Source organism: Marmota monax, unplaced genomic scaffold (genome assembly GCF_021218885.2).
Source record: "Marmota monax isolate L192 unplaced genomic scaffold, Marmota_monax_Labrador192_F-V1.1 WCK01_AAM20220418_F8-fsc00149, whole genome shotgun sequence".
NCBI classification, from domain to species: Eukaryota; Metazoa; Chordata; class Mammalia; order Rodentia; family Sciuridae; genus Marmota; species Marmota monax.
The window spans coordinates 964615-986865 of NW_026693170.1; the positions used below are offsets into that span (position 1 = coordinate 964615).

Genomic DNA, 22251 nt, shown 5'->3' on the forward strand with positions numbered 1-22251 from the left:
ACAAAGACAGCCGGGTGAGGTGGTGCACACCTGTGATCCCAGGGCTCTGGAGGCTGAGGTAGGAGGATTGCAAGTTCAAAGCCAGCCTCTGCTATGGAGGGGTGCTAAGCAACTCAGTGAGACCCTGTCTCTAAATAAAATACAAAATTGGGATAGGGATGTGGCTCAGTGGTTAAGTGCCCATGGGTTTAATTTCCCGTTCCAAAACAAAAAACAAAATCCAGGGGGTTAAACCCTCCCAGAAGCCTGGGAGATGGGGAAAGACTGCAGAAGGCGCACACACGTGGGACAGGAGATGGGCTTCTTTTTCCCCCTGCAGTCCTGGGAAGGAGCCCAAGGCTCACGCACGCCAGGCAAGCAAGCACTCTACCTCCAAGTCACATCCCCAAGAGACTGATGTCCACCTGGACCCTGCAGAAATGAGCTGAGACGTCGCCTCTTAGTAGTTTTCAGAGACCTGGGTGACAGAGACCCGGCAGGATGCTGCGGGAGCCTCTTTAACCTGGGTGAAAGTGAATTCCAGGTGGAGATGGGAGAGATTACTTTGGTCTGGCCCCAGGGGAGGGAGAGGCAGACGCAGCCTGGAGAGAGCAGGAGGTGGAAGACAGTTGGCTCGCAGCCCTGCCACCTGCCTGAGCCTTGTGGAGGTTAACCAGAGGCAGCCTGGCCTTTGCTCCCCGTGGTGCAATCCCAAACGGGGCCCACGACATCCACTTTAACTGACAGCACAGGAGTGGCATTTCCTGGGCACCTACTTCCTGGAGCTGCAGAAAAACCACTGTCCTTCCAGCTGCCCCAGCAGCGATCCTGGAGGAGATTCACACTCCCCTCAGCCTCTCCCCCCACATCCCATTCAGCAGGAAATCCTGTTGACTTGACCTTCAAAATGTGTCCAAAGTCCAGCCCCTGCAGCTACTCCAGCTGCCTGGGCTACTGCAGGCACCTCCTTGCGGTTTCCATCCCTGCCCCCCCCATCCCTGCTGCCAACAGAAAGTTCCCTCGTGGCAGCAGAATCCTGGACAGGCACAAGGACATCAGTCCCCTGTTTCAAATCCCTCCTGCCTCACTCAGAATAAAAGCCAAAGTCCTCAGCACAACCACAAGTTCCCTGGTCCCTCTCGAACCCACTCCCACCCACTTCCCCTCACTCACCCCATCTGTGCACACTGGCTTCCTTGACTTTCCCCAGCACAGTGCTGCCTCAGGACCTTTGTATGTGCTCTGCCCTTTCCCTGGAATGCTCTTGCCCTGTATATCTATACTTCCTCAGGTCTCTGCTCATCCATCACCTCCTCAGCTGGGCCTTCCTGACCTTGCCATTAAGGTCCTTCTCTCTCGTATCATGTCACCATATACCTTATAACCTATATTTAAAATTTCTTCTTTACCTTTTTTCCCTACCAGTGAGCTACACCCCGAGTCCTATTTATTTATTTATTTTGAGACAGGGTCTCACTAAGTTACTAAGGCTAGCCTCCAACTTGAAATCCTCCTACTTCAGCCTCCCAAACTGCTGGGATTACAAGCCTGCAACTCCGTGCCTGACAACTACTTTTTAAATGTCTTTTGATCATATTTATCACCACATATTGCTTACATATTATATATATACAAAATATAAAATAAGGGTTGGGAGTGGGGCTGTGGATCAGTGGTGGAGCACTTGACAGATATATATATATATATATATATATATATATATGGCAAGGATTTCTGTCTTCACTCTGTACTTCATGTCCAAAAGAGCTCCAGACCCCCAACAAATATTAAGTAATGTGCTTCTAGAAGCTGTCCACACTCTTGGCCTAAGACCGCCCCAACCATTTGAACCTCTACTTCCTCTGCTTCCCGCCCGGCCTCTCTGCCTCTGTCTTTCTCCTGTCCCCAGTCTACTCTCTCCCTGACAAGTCCCCTGTGATGACATGGAGCCCCTCAAGAGCATGCAGGCTTATCTCCCACCTAGGTCCTAGTCACACCTGCTGAGTCCCTCTGCTGTGGTCTTGGGAATTAGAACGTTATTCTGGGTACCAAAGTTGGGTTATATAAAATGCTTTATCAAATTAATTCCACATCTTTCTCTTTGGTTTTTGAATGTGGCTACCAGAAAATTAAGAATTACCTATGTAAAGGGTTGGGGTGTGGCTCAATGGTAGAAAGCATGCTGAGTGTGTGGTTTCCATCGCAGGACCACACAACACACACACACACACACACACACACACACATCATGACATCATGTCTGGAGTTTGTGTTATATTTCTGCAGACATACTGCCCCATATGTTTTCCTGGTCTAATGATTCTCCATTTCCCTCCTATTAATAGAATGTAAGCTCCACAAAGCCTGAGTTTTGTATCATCTATCACTAAATCCCTGTAGCTAGCATATTCCTGGCATGTGGTAGGCCCTCAATATATATATATATATATATATATATTTTTTTTTTTTTTTTCGGGCTGGACACTGTGATGCACACCTGTAATCCCAGCGACTTGGGAGGCTGAGGCAGGAAGATTGCAAGTTCGAAACCAGCCTCAGCAACTGAATGAGACCCTGTCTCAAAATAAAAAAATAAATAATAAAAGGAGAGGATGTGGCTCAGTGGTTAAGTACCCCTGGGTTCAATCCCCAGTACTAAAAAAATAAAAATTGTTCAGTCCTGAAGTTTGGAGCTGTTACCGCCTGGCGGGTGCTCTACCCCTGAGCCACATCCCCAGCCCCTGGATAAACATTGGTTGAATGAATAAATATTTAAAATGCTTTTCCTGGTGACCTATCTCAGATACCCCTACTCCCACCCAACACCCTAGGCTTCTTTCTCCCTCCCAGGATCAAGGATTCAGGGTAGAAGCCAGAGTGAGTGGGGCAGAGGGATTTGGAACAATTCTGGAGGCCTTCCGAGAGGAGGGGTGAGGCTGGTGGGAGAGGGGTTCCCAGCGGGGGAAGGTCTTCCAGAGGATGATCTCTCCACTACACAGGCCTGGCTGTTTCCATGGAGACGGATGCCAGACCCTACCCCTGTGCAAAGTGCTAAGGATGCGGTTGCCATGACAACACCACATCCTCAGGGTAGTGAGGGCTGTACCAGCCGGAAGCCCTTGGGTGGAATTAGAGTGATGTGAGATAGAAATAGTGCGGGAGGAGCTACCCTCCAGCTTGGAGGCTCTTGGATCCCTTCCTACCACCTGCTGGGCTGGCTTCTTGCCATCAGGGGCAGACTCCCACTGTCCCCCTGTCTTCCAGCTACTGTCCCTCTTTCCTGTCTATATTTGTTTTTGTGGTCCTGGGGATGGAACCCAGGGTGCTCTACCAATGAGATACATCCTGAGCCTTTTGTATTATTTATTTATTTATTTGTTTGTTTGTTTTTTGAGACAGGTTCTTGCTAAGTTGCTGAGGTTGGCTTTGAACTCGAGATCCTCCTGCCTCAGCCTCCCAAGGTGCTGGGATGACAGGTGTGTGCCACCACACCCAGTCTTTTCACTTTTAATGGGAGCCCTGGTTCCTACTTCACTGAGAAAAGCACCCAGTGGGGGCAAAAAAAAAAAGCTTCCTCAGACTCCAACCACCCATCTACCCGCCTCCCTGACATCCTCCCTATCCCTTGGTCTTCCAGTTAAAACCAAAAAAAACAAAGGAAGAAAACAGTGGTGTGAAACCACCTTGTGTTCCATCCACCAGCTGGGCAGGTTAGGGACCTGAACAGGGTGCAGGAAGCACAGCTGGTCTCTGCTCCCCAATGTCTTAAGTGGCAGCTGGCAGCACTGGCCGATTGGGGGTGATTCTGGGGCAGGAATCACTGGAAGTATCTCGCTCATGTCCAGGGTTGATGCTGGCCGTTCTCAGCCACGCTGGTGGCCAGGGCTCCTACCTGGGACCTCTCTGTTCTGTGTGAGTGAGGTCCCTCCAGCATGGCAGATGGGTTGGTTCCAGAGTGAGTGGCCCATGAGAGCAGGTGGGCAGAGCCCGGTGATGGGGGACGGAGCCCATCATGTGTTGCTGGTTGACAGAACTTTTTCCCATGTTCAGGGGGAGGAGTGTCAAGATCATGCCCTGAGAATGCAGGATGGAGAGATGGTTCTGGCTGTCTTTGGAAAACATGGAAACGCATATTCCCCACCAATGATGAGAGACACTCTCCTCAGTCCTCCTCCTCTTGCCTGCTCAGGGACAACGTTCCATCCATTCTCCCGTCTCTTTACTTTTCTTCTAGAATCATCTAGAGTCCAGATCATTCCCATAAATCCTGAAACATGAGGTTTGATCAAAAATACTCCCAGCCCCTCTCTCTCCCATGCCTGATTTTCTCCATGGGACTTCTCAGCACCTGAGGCTGTCCACCTTCTCTCTGGATTGTCAGCCCTCAGGCACTGGGACTTTGGCCTGTTGTGTCCTCAGCCTTAGAGCAGTACCTGGTGGTGTTATAGGTTAAATATTTTTCAAACAAATTTTGGGCCAAGCTGGTAATAATATCTGCCTCCAGGAAGAGGAGCGGGGTGGGCAGAGTACCTTGTGAGGACGCTTGAGTTACCCCCCACCAAGGTGACAGGTGCTTTTAAAACAGGTGCATCAAGGATTGAACCCAGGGGTGTTCAACCACTGAGCCCCATCCCCAGCCCTTTTAAAAAATATTTTATTTAGAGACAGGGTCTTGCTGAGTTGTTTAGGGCCTTGCTAAGTTGCTGAGGCTGGCCTGGAACTCACGATCCTCCTGCCTCAGCCTCGGGAGCCTCTGGGATTATAGGTGTGTGGCACTGCACCTGGGTGGCATACTTCCTCTTTATCATCAACCTCTTGGGTCTTTTGGATTTTGCACCCTGACCCTATCTTACCCATTCCATAGCCATTTTCGATAATAAAATACATTATTTAAAAAAATTAGCCCAGCCCCCAGGATGGAATGAGTGGGGGATTCTGTGTTCGGATGATGGTGGGTCAACACCTGAGCCTCGTGGGTCTCATCCCAGAGCCAGGTCTCCCCCTCCCCCACCCTGCACACTCCTGCTTCGGGCTCCTCTCAGCCTTCCCCACGGAGGCCCAGCCCATGGCCAGCTCTCCAGTCCTCTGATCTGGCCACTTCAGAGCCTTCCCCTCGGGCCTGCAGCCCATCAAAGGTGGCTGGAGCGTGCGCCCTCCCCAGATGGGCCTTTGAGGATGGGATGAAAGAGGCTGGACCGAAGCCCATGTGCGCGTCTGGGTGGGGCGCTCCAGAATCCTTGGAGGCCAAGACGTAGAGAAAGGGAGGCTTCCAGGGCCTCCCAGCAGCATCAGGATGGCCTGAGCATTTACTGATCACCTACTGTATGCCCAGACCCAAGCCAGGTGGGGCTAGGGACACAGTGGTCAGTGTCTGGCTTGGCCCTCACTAGGCTCATGGGAGTGCCCAGAGAGTTGACAACCTGAGAGGATTGGAACGGGGGGACCCAATGGATTCCATTGAGAAGAGCTTCCAGGAAGACGGGATGTAAGTTCCTCCAAGAGTTGATAACAACCCCCCAAATAATGCCAGAGATCCGCCTCTCGGGCCAGTCAGTCCCCTTATCCCCCTCTCAGCCCCTCAGGCGGGTCCTGCCTCAGCCACGTCCCTGGGGTTCCTGATGCCTGCTCAGGAGGGAGGCCCGTTCTCCAGCAGGGAAGGCTGCAACGATTCCCCTGTGGCCAGTTTCTTTCCTGCGTCACCCCAGGCCACGGCCTCTCCTCACCCTCTGCTCCCCGCCCTGGCAGAGGGCCTGACAGAGCTGATGTCTGGCAAATATTTGTCCCGAGAAGGAAGGAAGCCAAGATCTCCTCTAAGTGACGGGGTGGGGGAGGGAGTTCCAGGCGGGGTGGGAGGACAGCCCTGGCCAAGGTGTGGAGCCCCCGGGCAGGTGAGGCAGGGGTCCTGGGGGAGGCTGGGGCTGGCGGGGAGGCGGGAGGAGGAGCAGAGGGGAGGGAGGGCGGGAGGTGAGGAGGAGGAGGAGGTGAAATAGGGGAGAAGGCCAGTAGAGAGGACAGAGAGAAGAGAGGGGACCGAGGCCGGGAAGGGAGTGGTTACTGGGGCCCTTTTTGCGTGGCCAGAGGGGTGGGTGTTTTTCTGGGAGACCCTGGAAGCCGCTAGGAGAGGCCGCGTCGAGGGTCACGCCGGCCTCCCAGAGCCTTCCAAGGGATTTGTACAGAACATTCCACGCGGGGCCCTCTGGGACAGGCCTGGAGGCTTGGCAGCCCGACGCTCTGTCTCTGTCCCTGCTGCCTGCTAGGCCACTGTCCCAGCCTTGGCCTCCTGGAGGGACGCCTGGGCTCACTCTCCCTCAGCCCTGCTCCCCGCGACAGCCCAGCGGGTACTTATTATAAACACTTGAAAAAATGTTAATAGGTGACAGAAGGCGCATGGTGGACTCCTGAGGCCCAGGAGGGGACGTGGAAAGCCTGCCTCCTCCCCTCTCCCCTCCTGCCTCCCCTCAGGGCTGCTGTGGGAGGCCCTGGACCTTGGGACCTCCCTTGGGCCTCTTTCATCCTGTCCTCAAAGGCCCATCTGGGGAGACGCCCGGCTCCAGCCACCTCTGATGGGCTGCAGGCCCGAGGTGAAGGCTCTGAAGTGGCCAGATCAGAGGCCGGCAGAGCTGGCCAGGGGCTGGGTCCCCGTGGGGGAGGCTGAGAGGAGCCTCGGGTTCCCAGCACCAGGAAGCAGCAAGGCCAAGCTTCTGGTCTCCTCTGAGAGGCACACGCAGAGGGACGGTGTGGTCTTCCACAGGCTCTGCCTACTTGATTATTAGACTTAAGGGTTTATTTGTTTGTTTGTTTATGTATTCATGTATTTTTGGCTCCGGGGATTCATCCCAGGGCCTTGTGCACACTCGGCACGCACTCTGCCACTCAGCTACATTCTCAACCTGTTTTAAAAATTTTTGCAACAAGAGCTGGGGTTGTGGCTCAGCGGTAGAGCACTCACCTGGCACGTGTGGGACCCTGGGTTCGATCCTCAGCACCATATAAAAATAAATAAGTGGAATAAAGGTGTTGTATCCAACTACAACTAAAATTAAAAAAAATCTTTTTGCAACAGGATGCCAGGTGCAGTAGCACAGACCTGTAACACCAGTGACTCAGTCGTACATTCTGTGTCGAAGGAACCACTGAGCTAGAGCCAGTGACTCGGGAGGCTGAGGCACGAGGACTGAAGTTCATAGCCAACCTGGGCAACTTAGTGAGACCCTATTTCAGAATAAGAAATAAAAAGGGCTGAGCGTGTAGCTTATTGGTAGAGTAGTCCTGGTAGAGTAGTAGGTTCTCTCCCTAGTGCTAAGAAGAAATATTTTTTTGAGATAGGGTCTTGCTAAGTTGTTGAGGCTGTCTTTGAACTTGTGATCCTCCTGCTCAGCCTCTGGAGTTGATAGGAGTACAGGGCACCACCGTGCCTGGCTCAACACCATGTTTCTAAGCACCTACTGTATGCCAGGCACTGTTTGAGGCAGGGGGATATGGTAAAAGCCAATACAGATGCAAATCTCCTGCTCTGAAGGAGGTGACATCTTAGTGAGGGAGGGAGACAATAGATAAATAAAGTGACAAGTACATCTGATTACTCAGTAGGTCAGGTGGCCCAAACAGTATCAGGTCACTGCTATGGATAGATGCACAAGAGCAGAAGTTGGAACGTAGGGAGACAGGTTCCATTTTCTGTTTTTTACAGGGTGGTCAGAGAAGGCCTTGATCAGAAGGGACTGTGGGAGGCCACCATGTCATGTGACCAGCATTTTCCTCTCCTGATTGGTTTGAGGCACTATTGGTCACTTCCTGTGATCTGGCCACTTTCAAGTACCTATAGATGGTAGCCCTAATCTCGACAGTAGTAAAAATGTAGCAAATGTGTCTTCCTGCATAGGCACGCCTTCCTGCAGCCCCAGGGGTTGAGCTATGCTCACCTGTTCCTTTGTGATATTACCCCTTTGCCCTGTGTGGGATAGAATGTTCCATGGAAACGCCCTTTGTGTGTCCCCTTCTCTTGCTCTGCCCTTGGGTGTGGCCTCCCTAGATGCCAGTCAGTCTGCTGACAGTGGACATCAGGAAGCTAGACTCAGACCCCTAAATCTGACCCCTTGCCTCATTTGAATGGCTTCTCTTCAATAAAAGGGGTCAGCACGTTCTCTCTCTCTCTCTCTCTCTCTTTCTGCAGACCCTTAAGGTCAGAGGAGCCATCACAGGACCCCAAAGAAAAAGGTATCTCTGTCTCTTGTGTGGTTATTTCCTGCAGCCCAGTTCCCTGGAGTGACCCTGAGTGTTTTAGTTGCGAGGAATGCAACAGACGACATTTGAGCAAAGTCCTGAAGAAGCAAGTCGTGGAGTTATGTGGTAAGGGTGGCAATAGCAGTGGGAGCAGCAAATGCAAAGGCCCTGAGGTAGGAGTGAGTCCGGTGTGTCCCAGGACTAGGAAGGAGGCCAAGGTGGCCGGAGGGGACTGAGTGAGGAGGACTATAAGAGGCAATAGAGCTTTTAGGCTACCATCCAGAATTTGGATTTTGGGGCTGGGGATATTGTACAGTCCTAGAGTGCTTGTTTAGCCTATGCGAGGCCCTGGGTTCTTTTCCCAGCACCCCGTCCACAAAAATTGGCTTCTACTTTTTCATCTGGAGAGCCAGCTGTGTCTTCGTGTGTTCTGGGGCCGGTTCTCAAGAGAAGATTGCTCAACTTTGGGGAATTGTGCAAGCCAGTTGTTGAACACAGCTAGTGTTAAAAACTAGATTGTCAGTTGTTCAGCCAGGTACAGTGATGTTCCCAGCCAGCCTCACAGCTTAGCAAGACCGTGTCAAAATTAAAAAATAAATAAATAAATAAAAGAAAGATAGAATGGGGATGGCTGAGCAGTAAAGTGCCCTTGGGTTCAATCCCCAGTACCAGAAAAAAGTGGCAGGGAAGGGAAGGGATCATTTATAGATACCAAACTTACAGGCAAAAAGAAAAATCTCTATCTATCTATCCACCTATATGTATATATATAATAAAAGGTAATAACTGGCCAAACTTTATTTCATTCTATATCTTTTACTATATGCTCTTGAGGTTATTTATGTCTGTTGTATCTGCACGTGGAAATATCACATGGGGGTATTTGTTTTTCTTTTCTTTTTTTTCACATTATTTTATAAAAAAATTTATTCTAATTTGTTATATATGACAGCAGAATGTATTACAGTTCATATTACACATATAGAGCACAATTTTCCATGTCTCTGGTTGTACACAAAGTAGAATCACACCATTCGTGTCTTCATACATGTACCTAGAGTCATGATGTCCATCTCATTCCACTGTCTTTCCTACCCCCATGCCCCCTCCCTTCCCCTCCCACCCCTTTGCCCTATCTAGTGTTGGTCTAATCCTCCCATGCTCCCCCCTCAACCCCATCAGGAGTCAACATCCTTACATTAGAGAAAACATTTGGCATTTAGTTTTTTGGGGATTGGCTAACTTCACTTAGCATGATATTCTCCAGCTCCATCCATTTACCTGCAAACACCATTATTTTATTCTCTTTTATTGCTGAATAATATTCCATTGTGTATATATGACACACTTTTTTTTTACCCATTCATCCACTGAGGGTCATCTAGGTTGGTTCCACAGTTTATTGTGAATTGTGCTGCTATAAACATTGATGTGGCTGTCCCTGTAGTATGCGAGGAGTGGGATAGCTGGGTCAAATGATGGATCCATTCCCAGTTTTCCAAGGAATCTCCATACAGCTTTCCATATTGGCTGCACCAATTTGCAGTCCCACCAGCAATGTAAGAGTGTGCCTTTTTCCCCACATCCTCGCCAGCACTTGTTGTTGTTTGTATTCTTAATAGCTGCCATTCTGACCGGAGTAAGATGATATCTTAGAGTAGTTTTGGTACCGGGGATTGAATTCAGGGGCCCTCGACCACAGAGCCACATCCCCAGCCTGTTTTGTATTTTCTTTAGAGACGGGGTCTCACTGAGGTGCTTAGTGCCTCACTTTTACTGAGGCTGGCTTTGAACTTGCGCTGCTCCTGCCTCAGCCTCCCAAGCTGCTGGGATCGCAGGCAGGTGCCACTGCGCCCAGCACACGGTGGTATTTCTGAACTTCGCTTTTGATGGTGTCTCTTCAGTAACTTAAAAACCAGTCTCGGTGGGCTGGGGGTGTGGCTCAGCGGTACAGCACTTGCCTGGCATGTGTGAGGCTCTGGGTTCCATGCCCAACACCAATCAATCAATCAACCAATCAATCAATCAATGATGAATAGAAGTATTTCTGAATCCGATGTGGTGGGGGTGTTAACACTGCAGAAATTGGCCCTCACTGGGCATCAGGGCTGCTTCCTCCCCAGGAGCTGGGGTTAAGCCTGCCCAGCATGCCAACGCTGGCCCATAGACCCCGCAGAGATTTCTGTAAAGTGTACAGCGCTCAACTTCAGGGATGGGCCACGCGGGTTTGGCGGGTTCCTCCCTGGTGCACTGTCTGTGGACAGACCTCAGCTGGTGCCAACTGGGCGCCAGGATGCCCGCGCTTCAGACTCCAGCTGGGGCATAAATCCCTCAAGGAGTTGCTGTGTCCAGGGGCGTGGGAGGTTCCAAAGTGAATGGCCACTGCCCCGTGGCTTTTCGAGGAGGCTGTGCCCATTTCCACCCCCACCAGCAGAACGCTGCCAACTTGGCCGCCTGAACCCTTTGATGGTTCTGGCTACTTCTAGGATGTAATCTTTGGATTTTCTTTCATAGGAAGGCCTTGTCCCTTCCTCTTGTAAGGTGGAAGGTTCTTTGGTGGCCGCACCATGACCCCTTATAAACTCCACATGGCAGTCACTTTAAGGATTTGCTCTCTACCCCCTAACAGGAACCTTGGTCCACCACTCTTTTTTTTTTTTTTTTTTTTGGTACCAGGGATTGAACCCAGAGCTGCTTAACCACTGAGCCACATTCCCTGCCTTTTTTATTTTTTATTTTGAGACAGGGTCTCACTAAGTTGCCTAGGGCCTCACTAAATTGCTGAGGCTGGCCTCGAACTTTCAATCCTCCTGCCTCAGCCTCCTGAGCCACCAGGGTTACTGTGCCTAACCCACCATCTTGTTTGCTTATACTTTTTCCCCTTGGGAACTTACCTCTTGTGGCCTGTCACCAGGTTAAACCCTCTTGTCTGTTCCCTGTATCCGTCTGTCTTGTTTCTATTCTACTGAAAACCCAACTGGAACTATATTCGGCAAACTCTGGAGTTGACTGCTCACTTGAAAGAAAAGTCATCATCCCTTTGGCTTCAGGCATAGCTAGTTTCAGGAGCTGGAACGACACATCGCGACCTGTCTCGGCCCGATGGCTCCATTGTCTTCCATATTGGCACCCTTTGGCAGCTCTGGGCCATGTTTATTCTACCACAATTTAAAAAAATGAGGAGGCTTAAGATGCTTAGAATTTAAAATAGCCAGGTGTGGTGGCATGTGCCTGTTACTCCAGCTGCACAGGAGGCTGAGGCAGGAGGATCACTTGAGCCCAGGAATGTGAGGCCAGCCTGGGCAAGGGTGGGGGGACCTCAAGAAAAACAAAGAAAAGAGCAGAGGGCAGGCAGACCGTGTGCTGCTGAGGTACCCAGGCTGTGTGGCTCTTCTGTGGTTCTGAATGGCCTGTGTCCCTCCAGCTCTCCTACCCTCCAGGCTTGGTGTTGGGAGCAGGCAGCCTTCTGCTTCCCCTGGGCTCTTTCACTGTCTGCTGTGGGACTCGGGGACAGTTTGCTTGTCTGTACTGAGACAGATTGTGCCTGCCGGTTTCTAATGTGCCTTCAAATGTCCCACTCCTAGGCCTCTGGATCCTGAGGTGGAAATGTCCCCTTGCCTTCCCCTTCCCTCCCCAAAGTGCCACCTAGGGGGCGCGGAGGCAGAGAGGACTTTACCCAGGGCCCTCCGGCTCCCTACCCCCAGTTGAAGTGCAGATTCCAGCACCTCTCAAATTGAGGCCCAGGGCCTCGGGGAGGCCAGGATTTGGGGACTCTCCCCTGGAGTCTAGAGGGCCTCTCAAGGCCAGAGGCGGCTCCTTCAGGCCTCTCTAGCCCCAGGCAGTCTGCAGCTGCGAGGGCTCCCAGACACAAAATGTCCTGTTTCTTGGGGCCAGTCACCTGTGGCGGGCGGGGACACCCACATAGTCACTGGGAACGGGCTGTCTACTCAGAATGGGCTCCTAACAGGGCCAGGTCCCCCCTGTCCCCTCGAACCTCTAGGGCAGAGCCATGACCTTTGAGAAACTTCAGGGTGGGCTCCTGGCCCCCCTTACTCCTCCCAGAGCCTCAAACCTCAGCCCCACTCCCCTACCCCTACCCCCCTACCCCTACCCCCCCAGGGCCAGGTCCTGTCTGGGCCTCTAGAGGGTGGCCTGGCTCACTTCTGACTGGGCTCCCAGAGAATAAAAGCCCTCCGCCACCATCTCCTCTGGCCGGGTCAAGGCTAGGTCAAGGCCTATATTTGTTCTTCTACTTCCTTCCGTGCACCCAGACAGATATTGCCTTCCTTCTGCAGTAGACCAGAGGGGACCTGAGGCTCAGAATGGATCCCTCCCCCAGGGTCAGCTGAGAAGTGGACGCACCCCCCCCCCATTTCACCACTGTCTTATCCCGCCTCCTGGGAAGCATCGAATGTCTTTCTATCCAGGTCACCTGAGCCCCAAGACCCTGTGGGGTCCTAGGCCAGGGTGCGGAGGGGTGGCAGGGGCAGTTACCCTGGGAGACTTCCCCCAGCCTTGGCTGGATCTGGGGGAGCTGAGGAGGGCAGCACCCAACACCCCAGCTCTGGGCCCAGAAACCCGAGTGTCCACAGGTACCGCCAACCACTGGGGCCTGACCGAGAAGGAGCCAGCTCTTAAATAAATGATCAGAAGGTGGGAGGCAGGCCTTCTCCAGTTCCCAGGCTGCAGCTCCCAGCAGGGCCCCGGCAGGAAGCGCCTCTGCCTCTAAGCTCAGCTGCGCCCAAGGGTCTCCCACAGCCTCCTTCCTTCCTGCTTGAGTCACCCACATTCTCCGAACCCCTGCTGCTTGCCTGGCCCGAACGGGGCATGGTGGGGGCACAGCAGAGGCAGAGACAGCCCCTATGCCTGGTCCAATGGAGGGGGCAGACCTGTCCCCAGACAGTGACCGCCCAGGGTGAACAGGGCTGAGACAGAGGGCCCTGGGCCCTAGGAGGCCTTGAAGGTCAGCCTTGGGGTTCACAGGACTCACAGTGTCCCTGAGACCCTGATGAAAATCTAAAGATGTTGGTCAAACGAAGGGGAAGATATATATAAACACCCCCTCTCACACACATACACATTTAAATGCTTGGTTGAGATTCACTAATTTATTTTATAAATTAATATGAACTAGGTTGACACCTGAGGTTTAAAAATGTCATAGGACAAAAATTACAAAAAGTAACGTATTTTTGGCCGGGCACAGTGGCGCACATCTGTAATCCCAGCAGTTTGGGAGGCTGAGGCAGGAGGATCAAAGCCAGACTCAGTAATTTAGTGAGGCCTTAAACAACTCAGTGAGACCCTGTCTGTAAATAAAATACAAAATAGGGCTGAGGATGTGGCTCAGGTCAAGTGCCCCTGAGTTCAATCCCTGGTAGCCAAAACAAAAAAGAAAAAAAAAAAATTAAGGATTATTTTTCATGTGCATGGTACTGAGGATTAAACCCAGGGTAGCTGTACTACTGAGCTAATCCCCAGCCTCTTTTTTATTTTTATTTTTTTAAAATTTGAGACAGACTCATTCTAAATTGCTGAGGTTGGCCTCAAACTTGCAATCCTCCTGACTCAGGCTGGGATTGCATGCTGCACCACTGCATCTGGCTTGGGCTCTACTTTTAGGCAAAACTATAAACAGTGAACATCCCAGAAGTGAGTGGGGTGATGTCATCCTGGAGAGTTCAATGCTCTTAATCCTGGAGCATGAGGCAGACTGCAGCGCTCTGGTTCCCTTCAGGATCCCTGTTGATGTCATCCATTCACATAGTTTGGAATATTTCCACAGCATAAGTCTCTAACAATATTTTCCCTTCGTTTTCTTTAGTCTGAAAAAATATGTTGGGTAAACTAGCGATGTATGTAGGCATTACTCACCTAGACTTGCCATACTCTAAGAGTCAAAGGCTTTTCTTTCTTTTTTTAGCTTTCTGGCTTGGAGGAAAACAGGACTGGAGAGTAAAGGTGAGGTTTAAAGTTATATTTTGTTTTGTTTTTTCCTTTCCTTATTACTCTCCTTTGTACTTACCCTTATTTCTTCTATCCTACCTCAATTTCTCAGAAGGTCAGAAAACAACTTCATTTCAATCTGGTGACGGAGAACTTCAGCACAGTGACTGCATTTTGATCTTTAGTCAGGTCTGTGAGGGACGTGCACAGGAGCCTCATCGCAAGCAGTAGCCGCCTATCATTTTTATTTAACAAAAGTATAGATATATAGTAGCACGCTCGCCTGGCATGTGTGCGGCCTGGGTTCGATCCTCAGCACCACATACAAACAAAGATGTTGTGTCCGCCGAAAACTAAAAAATAAATATCAAAAATTCTCTCTCTCTCTCTCACCTCTCTTTAAAAAAAAAAAAAAAAATATATATATATATATATATATATATATATATATGGCTATATAGACCATACTAATGCCTAGGGTAGAAAGACCAAGATGGTGGCTGGGGCTGGGGCTCAGTGGTAGAGCACTTGCCTGGCATGTGTGAGGCACTGGGTTTGATACTCAGCACCACATAAAAGTAAATAAATTAAAGGTCTATCAACAACTAAAATAAAATATTTAAAAAAAAATATTGTGGGTGAACACAATACCTTTATTTTATTTTTATGTGGTGCTGAGGATTGAACCCAGCGCCCCACACGTGCTAGATGAGTGCTCTACCACTGAGCCAGAACCTCAGCCCTAAAATAAAATTTAAAAAAATTTAAAAAACCCAAATAAATAAAAAAAAAGGTTAAATTCTTAAGAAAACAAACAAAACAACAAACAAAAAACCAAGCATTGGTTCAGGGCACTTAAAATGGAGTCAGGAGGCCATTGATAACAAGTCTCAGCCTCATCCAAAGCTGGACCTTTGCAGTGGGTTGCAGACATGCCCCCCCACCCCCCACCCCCATGTGAATTGACTTTTGAAACATTGTTAATCTCTGTCAACCTTCTGTATTAGAAACCACCCCAAACTGCCCATAGACTGAGATTACACCCAATCCCTTTCTTACAATTTAACTTTTGTCAGCACCAACCATAATTTCTGACTAACAAATAATGTCATTCCCAACCCTCTTGTAGTTTAAAGCTACAAAGCTATAAATGTAGCTGCCATTTTGTAGAAGCTTGGAATACATTTTCAAGAGTGCTTGAGTCTGTGTTTTCTCAGATTGCAAATCCTAACTAGCCCCAAACCAATGCAATTCCTTTTGTTCTCTTTTTTTTAAAATTTTATTGTGTGTTTTTAACATTGTAGGAAATTAGAGGGTTTTTTTTTTTAAAGAGAGAGAGAGAGAGAGAGAGAGAGAGAGAGAGAGAGAGAGAGAATTTTTTAATATTTATTTTTTAGTTCTCGGCAGACACATCTTTGTATTGGTGCTGAGGACCGAACCCGGGCCGCAAGCATGCCAGCAGGAGCACGCTACCGCTTGAGCCACAACCCCAGCCCTCCTTTTGTTCTTGATTAAGTTTATTTCTTTCTTGTTCAACACTGAGAAATCCTGGAGTCCAGTTGGAGGAGTGGAATTCTGGAATCAGCATATAATATTGAACCCAGGGGCACTTAATCACGAAGCCACATCCCCAGCGCTCTTTGCTTTTTATTTTGAGACAGGGACCAATGTTAGATAGTAGCAAGCAATGAGCAGTGAAATACAGGCAAGGTCACAGCTGTTTTTTTTTTGGTTTTGTTTTTGTTTTGGCTCTCAACCACTGAGCCACATCCTCAGCCCTATTTTATATTTTATTTAGAGACAGGGTCTCACTGAGTTGCTAAGTGCCTTGCCATGGCTGAGGCTGGCTTTGAACTTATGATCCTCTGGCCTCAGCCTCCCGAGCCTCCGGGATTACAGGCGTGTGCCACCGTGCCCAGCTCACAGGCATTCTTTAAATTACTTTAGGGTCTTCTTTGAACTTCTTCCAAAGTAAACAAGAAAGCAAAACATGGTAGTTTGTATAAAAGAAAAAGAAGCAAAAGGAGCTAATGGGGAAATATGTCAAGAGAAGAAGATTCATGGGACTGACTCGGACGTGGGGCTAGGAATCATGGCTAAGGTGTCTCCATTTGTCTGGGGAGGAAGAGTCCTTTGGTAGCACAGGCGCACTAAGGTAACTTCTGACCAGCTTCTGACCCCAGTGCCCACATTAACATGGGATTGACCTGTAGATGAAGCCCCCTAAGTAGGATGGCCACCATGAGTGTTCCAGAGAGGACCAACGATGGTCAAAAACTCCACCATCCATGAAGGAGGGGTTGAACACCCATTGGTGAAGAGGGCAGAGGTGGTCCCCAGCCCTTCTGGCAAACACCAGACTGTAATAAAAGTGGGGACAGCAGGGTCTCCTTTGTCATTCTCTGCTCGGAGACAGCCCACCCACTCCCTTGAGAGTCCTTTTTGCTTAAGCAAAGTTCTCTTGCATGATTTTGGTGTCTGACTCTAAATCTTCTTCCGTTGGAATACAAGAACCAAGGTTTGGAGTTTCAGCTCCCTGCTTTCCTGTAACACCACTAAGTTGCTTAGGGCCTTATTAGGTTGCCAAGGCTGGCCTTGAACTCACAATCCTCCTATCTCGACCTCCCAAGCCACCGGGATTACGGGCATGCACCACTGTGCCAGCTAGGCTCTAATATTCTTTAGGGTTGTTCGGCAATATTCCCATTCTTCTTTCCTGAACACACAGTAGGATTTCACGTCTCTTCTCTGAATTAGGCTTGACAGGATAACTTGCTTTGGCCAGTGACATGTCAGAGAAATAACATGTTACTCCAGGTAGAAACTTTTAAGAGCTAGTGTGTAGGACTGGGGATGTGGTTCAAGCTCGCCTGGCATGCTCGGGGCTCTGGGTTCGATCCTCAGCACCACATACAAATAAAATAAAGATGTTGTGTCCACCAAAAACTGAAAAATAAATATTAAAAAAAAAGAGCTAGTGTGTAGTATTGCATGTCACATTGCCAGATTTCCGATGGAGGCTGTTCTGTCACCCCAGTAGATCAATCACAGATGGACATGTTTCTCACGAGTGAGAAATAAACCTTGGTCATAATAAGCCAGTGGGAGGTTGGAACTGTTTGTTACTCCTGCAGAGCCTAGCTCATCCTAACTGAAACATGTAGTCAAGAGAAACTCAAACAGAGTCAATACACACCAACAGGCTAATGAGCATGATTTCTCCTATTAAGTCAAACAGGACCAGTTTTCTCATCAGAATGTAAACATATTTATCTTCAGTCAAGCAAAAATGAAGTTGTGAGAATTCTTGAGTTTGAGAATAATGTTGTTAGAAAAATATGTACCTTTAAACACTAGATTCACATTCAGAGAAGTGAGGCACCTGTGAGAAGAACTGAGAAACCCTGAGTTTTTCCATGATGACAAACTCCTATTTCCTTTCCAGCTCCACAGGGGAATCAAATTGGGGGAAATGTTCATCCTTTAGATTTTTTTTTTTTTTTTTTTTGTGGTGCTGGGGATCAAACCCAGGACCTTATGCATGTTAAGTGCGTGCTCTGCCTCTGAGCTCTACCTCTGAGCTACTCCGCCAGACTCCCTCACTGTTGAAATCCTCTTTCTTCCCCCTCTCCCTTCCTTCCTTCCTTTTTCCCCCAGTTGAATTCCTAAAAGTTAAATATGCATGAAAATGGATCTCCTTTGATCCCACAACCTCTTCTCACTGCTTCTCTTCATAGCTAATCTCAAAGTCACTGTCTTTTTTTGTGTGTGTGTATCAGGGATTCAACCCAGGAGTGCTTAACCACTGAGCTACATCCCCAGCCTCCCCCGCTCCCCGCTTTTTTATATTTTATTTAGAGACAGGGTCTCACAGAGTTGCTGAGGCTGGCTTTGAACTCGCGATCCTCCTGCTTCAGCCTCCCGAGCTGCTGGGATCACAGGCGTGTGCCACCATGCCTGGCTATCAAAGGCACTGTCTTAAGGAAGGGCCCCACAGGTCTCCAGGGACCCCTGTGGCTACCTTCATGGTGGATGCTCAAGTCTCTTCCTGGTTTCTCTCCAGTATCATTTGACATGTTTGATCTCCCCTCCTCCTGATAACACAGGAATGAAGGGCTAGCAGGAAATGTACAGTTTATGCAACTAACTCACTCTTACTACACCACTGGAAGCTAAATTTTGATCCATGTTGTTAGGGGAATGAATCTTTTTATTTTTTATTTTTTATTTTTTTAATTTTCGGCAGACACAACATCTTTATTTGTATGTGGTGCTGAGGATCGAACCCAGGCCGCACGCATGGCAGGCGAGCGCGCTACCGCTTGAGCCACATCCCCAGCCCAGGGGAATGAATCTTATTTAACTAATTGTGACAACAGAAATTCGTGCATTTCAGGATCCTGCAAAATAAGGGCTGCCTGTCTTCCAAAGCTATGGAAATAAAGCTGCAGAAATAAATCCCAGAATCAATCTCCTGAGGACCAAAATCAGAGGAGACACAAGACCCTTATATAAAGTGTCGTAGTATTTGCATAGAATCCACTTATATCCTCTCCTATATTTTAATTTATCTCTAAATGACTAATAACACAATGTAGCTGGGTACAGTGGCACACAGCTGTAATCCCAGTGGCTTGGGAGGCCGAGACAGGAGAATCGTGAGTTCAAAGCCAGCCTCAGCAAATTTGAGGTGCTAAGCAACTCAGAGAGACCCTATCTCTAAATAAAATCCAATAGGTCTGGGAATGTGGCTCAGTGGTGGAGTACCTCTGAGTTTAATCCCCAGTACAAAAAGCAAAAAACAATCTATAATGTAAATGCTATGTAAATAATTGTCATATTGGGTAGAATGACAAGGTAAAAAAGCCTGTACATATTTAGTACAGATGTAATTTTTCCCCCTAAATATTTAAATGATGTGGAACCTGTGAACATGGGGGGCCGCCAGACCTTGGGCACTTTGCTTCCAGAACATTCCACCTGTTCCTTGAGTTCCTCCGCCTGCCCTCCTCAGTCTCCATTGCTTCTCCCCTTTAGTCTTACAGATTTGCACACACTTTCTCCACCCAGGGCTCCTGTGCTTGACTGAATGATGGTGCCCAAAGACATCAGGTGCCTAGAGTCTGTTCACAGAGCAACAGAGCAGGTGTGACTTCTGTGTCACGGGTGTGATTCAGGTAAGGTTTGTGAGATGGGAAGATCATCCTGGATTATCCATGTGGCCCGAAGGAGGTAAGGGAACATCTGAGCAAGCTGGCAGACGCTGAACTGAGCGTGTTGAAGATGGAGACTGTGGCCAAGGAATGCAGGGGATCTTTGGAAACTGAAGAAACCAGTGAAACACGGAAGAAACAGACCCAGATTTTCTCAGGTGGGCATGGCTCTGTGGGTACCTTGGCTGTGGTCCAGTGAAACCACTAGGACTTTTTTTTTTCTTCTTCTTCTTCTTTTTCTTTTTTGTAGTACTGGGGATTGAAGGCAGGGCCTGGTATTTGCTCAGCAAGCATACATTGAGCTCCATCCCCAGCCCTTTTTATTTTGAGAGAGAGTCTTGCTAAATTGCCAAGGCTGACCTCAAACTGGTGATCCTGTCTCAGCTTCCTGAATAGCTGGGATTATAGGCATGAACTCCCACCCTGGGCTAGAACAGTGGTGTCTTGATGAGCTGGGAGCCTTCTTAGCCCAGCATGACCCAGGACAGGGCCAGGGCTGGGACGGACACTCAGGTAGTATGTGTTACTTTATTCTTATTTTGGGTGCTGGGTGTGGAAGCCAGGGCCTGATGCATACAAAGCAAATGCTGTACCTGAGCCCCCTATCTTCAGCCTCTTCAGTGATTTCTGTCCATTTGGTTGGGCTCCTGTCCACCAAATGTCCTGACTCATTTCTTGTGAGTTTTCCCTTTGAATTTTCTTTTCTTTTTCTCCCCCTACCCTTTACCCATTTTGTACTTGTGATTGAACACAGGGGCACTTTACAACTTAGCTACATCCCCAGATCTTTCTTTTCTTTTCTTTCTTTTTTTTTAGAGAGAGAGGGGGGGGGAATTTTTTTTAAAAAATCTACTTTTTTTTTTTTTTTTTTTTAGTTTTAGGTGGACACAACATCTTTATTTGTATGTGGTGCTGAGGATCGAACCCAGTGCCCTGCGTATGCCAGGCGAGCGCGCTACCACTTGAGCCACATCCCCAGCCTCTCAGACCTTTCTTATATTTTATTAGAGTCAGGGTCTTGCTAAGTTGCTTAGGGTCTCGCTAAGTCGCTGAGGCTCTCTTTGAACTTGTGATCCTCCTGCCTCAGCCTCTTGAGCTGCTGGGATTACAGGTGTGCGCCACTGTCCCAGCAGAGACAGAGTCTTGCTAAATTGCTTGAGGTTCTCTCTGAGTTTTGCCTGGGCTGATCTCAAACTTTGATCCTCCTGCCTCAGCTTCCAAGTCGCTGGAAATACAGGTGTAAGCCACTACACCCAGCTTCCCTTTGAATTTTCTATATCAATCAAATCAAACTATTCTTTCTTTTCTTTTTTTTTGCACTGGGGATTGAACTCTGAGCCACTCAATCACTAAGCCCCATCTCCAGCCCTATTTTGTATTTTATTTAGAGACAGTTGCTTAGCGCCTCGCTGTTGATGAGGCTGGCTTTGAACTCACGATCCTCCTGTCTCAGCCTCCCCAGCAGCTGTGATTACAGGCGAGTGCCTCGGGGTCGGCCCAAACTATTCTTGGCTCTACAAATTATCCAAACCTTTCTTGCCTCCAGGACTTTGCCCTGTCCACTGCCTGTACTCCTCCATTGCTGACAGTCTTCAAAATCTCCCCTAGATGCCCCCTCCTTCAGGACTGTCCCCTCTGAGCTCTCTCATCCCTATCGCCATCCTGTCTACTCTGGGTCATCCTTATCTGGCAATGGATCTGTCTTCTCCACTGGACTGAGTCCAGGAAGCCAGGAGTCAGGGCTGTCTCAGTTACTGTGGGGTCCCCAGAGCCACCCAGCCCCAGGCTGGACACAGACGAGGTGCTCAGAAAAGTTTAACTGGGTGCATGGATACAGATCAGAGGGAGGAGCATTCTCGGTGACATTCTGACCACAGGCAGATACCTAGGTCCCGGGTGGCCAAGCAGGGCCAGGAAGGGCCTCTCTGCCGTGTGGAGTCCAGATTCCTTAGCGCTGGCCCTGCCTCCTCCGGCCCCTCTCACCCCCTTCCCAGAAACACAGGCCTTTCTTTACAGTGTTGAAATCGGAATCTGGGTAGGAGGTTTGGGGGGGGGGGGGCGGGGAAGGGGATCTGAAACCGGCTAGCACGTTTTCTTCGGGTCAGAGGCGGGGAAGGGGGCTGGTGCACCACCGACCAATCCTGAACCCGATCCTAATCCGCTTCCTGGCTTGGCCCCGCCTCCCCACCCCTCCCCTCCCCAGGGGCCGAGGTTTGGGAGTCTCCTCCCTCCATCTTGCTGCCCAGCCTGGCACTCCCACCCTGAAGGCTGAGCACGGACTTTGCCCTATGCCCACGTTGCCCAAGTGGCCTGGCCATTTCTTCATACCCCTCCCTGGGCTCAGATTCCCAGGAGGGTTGCCAGAAACTTCAGCTGCGGCTGCACCTGAAGCCCAACTGCTGGCTCCTTACAGGCCTCCCTTTGCCCCGTGGTCCTGGGATCCTCAAAGCTCCTGGAGGGAGCAACCCGCCTATGGCCCCGAACCTGCCTGGGGGAACACACTGCAAAAAAGTGTTTTCTCCTTAGAATCGTGTTTTGTTTTTTTTTTGAGCTGGGGTCTGGTTTTTTGTTGTCCATACCATACTGGTCTCGAACCCCTGAGATCAGGTGATCCTCTTGCCTCAACCTCCCAAGTAACTGGGACTACAGGCAGAACTTTCTTAGAGTCCTTACCTGTAAAAGGTCATTGTAGTTTATAATTCCTGAGGGTCTGAGCTTTGCCAGCACCAGCTAAGGGGCTTATGCTCTACTTCTCAGTCCTCTCCACCATCTCTGAGGCAGAAACTACAACTGTACCCATTTCCCTGCTGAGAAAAATCAGGCTGGAGGAATGAGTGATTTACCCAGTCATTGAGCAAGTCCATGATGCCTGCAAACTACCGCAAAGCCA

The 22251-nt window shown here is 49.4% G+C and overlaps 1 protein-coding gene across 4 annotated transcripts in view; it reads left to right on the forward strand.

Moving 5' to 3' along the window:
* The first annotated feature begins 5805 nt into the window (after nucleotides 1–5805).
* The window catches only part of Slc1a5 (solute carrier family 1 member 5), a 31197-nt gene continuing 14751 nt past the window's right edge, over nucleotides 5806–22251 (forward strand). Inside the window, exons 1-4 of one of the 4 annotated variants that reach the window (XM_046455711.2) lie at nucleotides 5818–5867; nucleotides 8153–8196; nucleotides 14126–14163; nucleotides 19219–19519. The gene's annotated coding sequence lies outside the window, so the exon portion shown is untranslated. Of the gene's footprint in view, nucleotides 5868–8152; nucleotides 8197–14125; nucleotides 14164–19218; nucleotides 19520–22251 lie in introns of those variants that run through there. The other 3 variants (XM_058582941.1, XM_046455712.2, XM_046455714.2) reach the window with 3 other exon arrangements.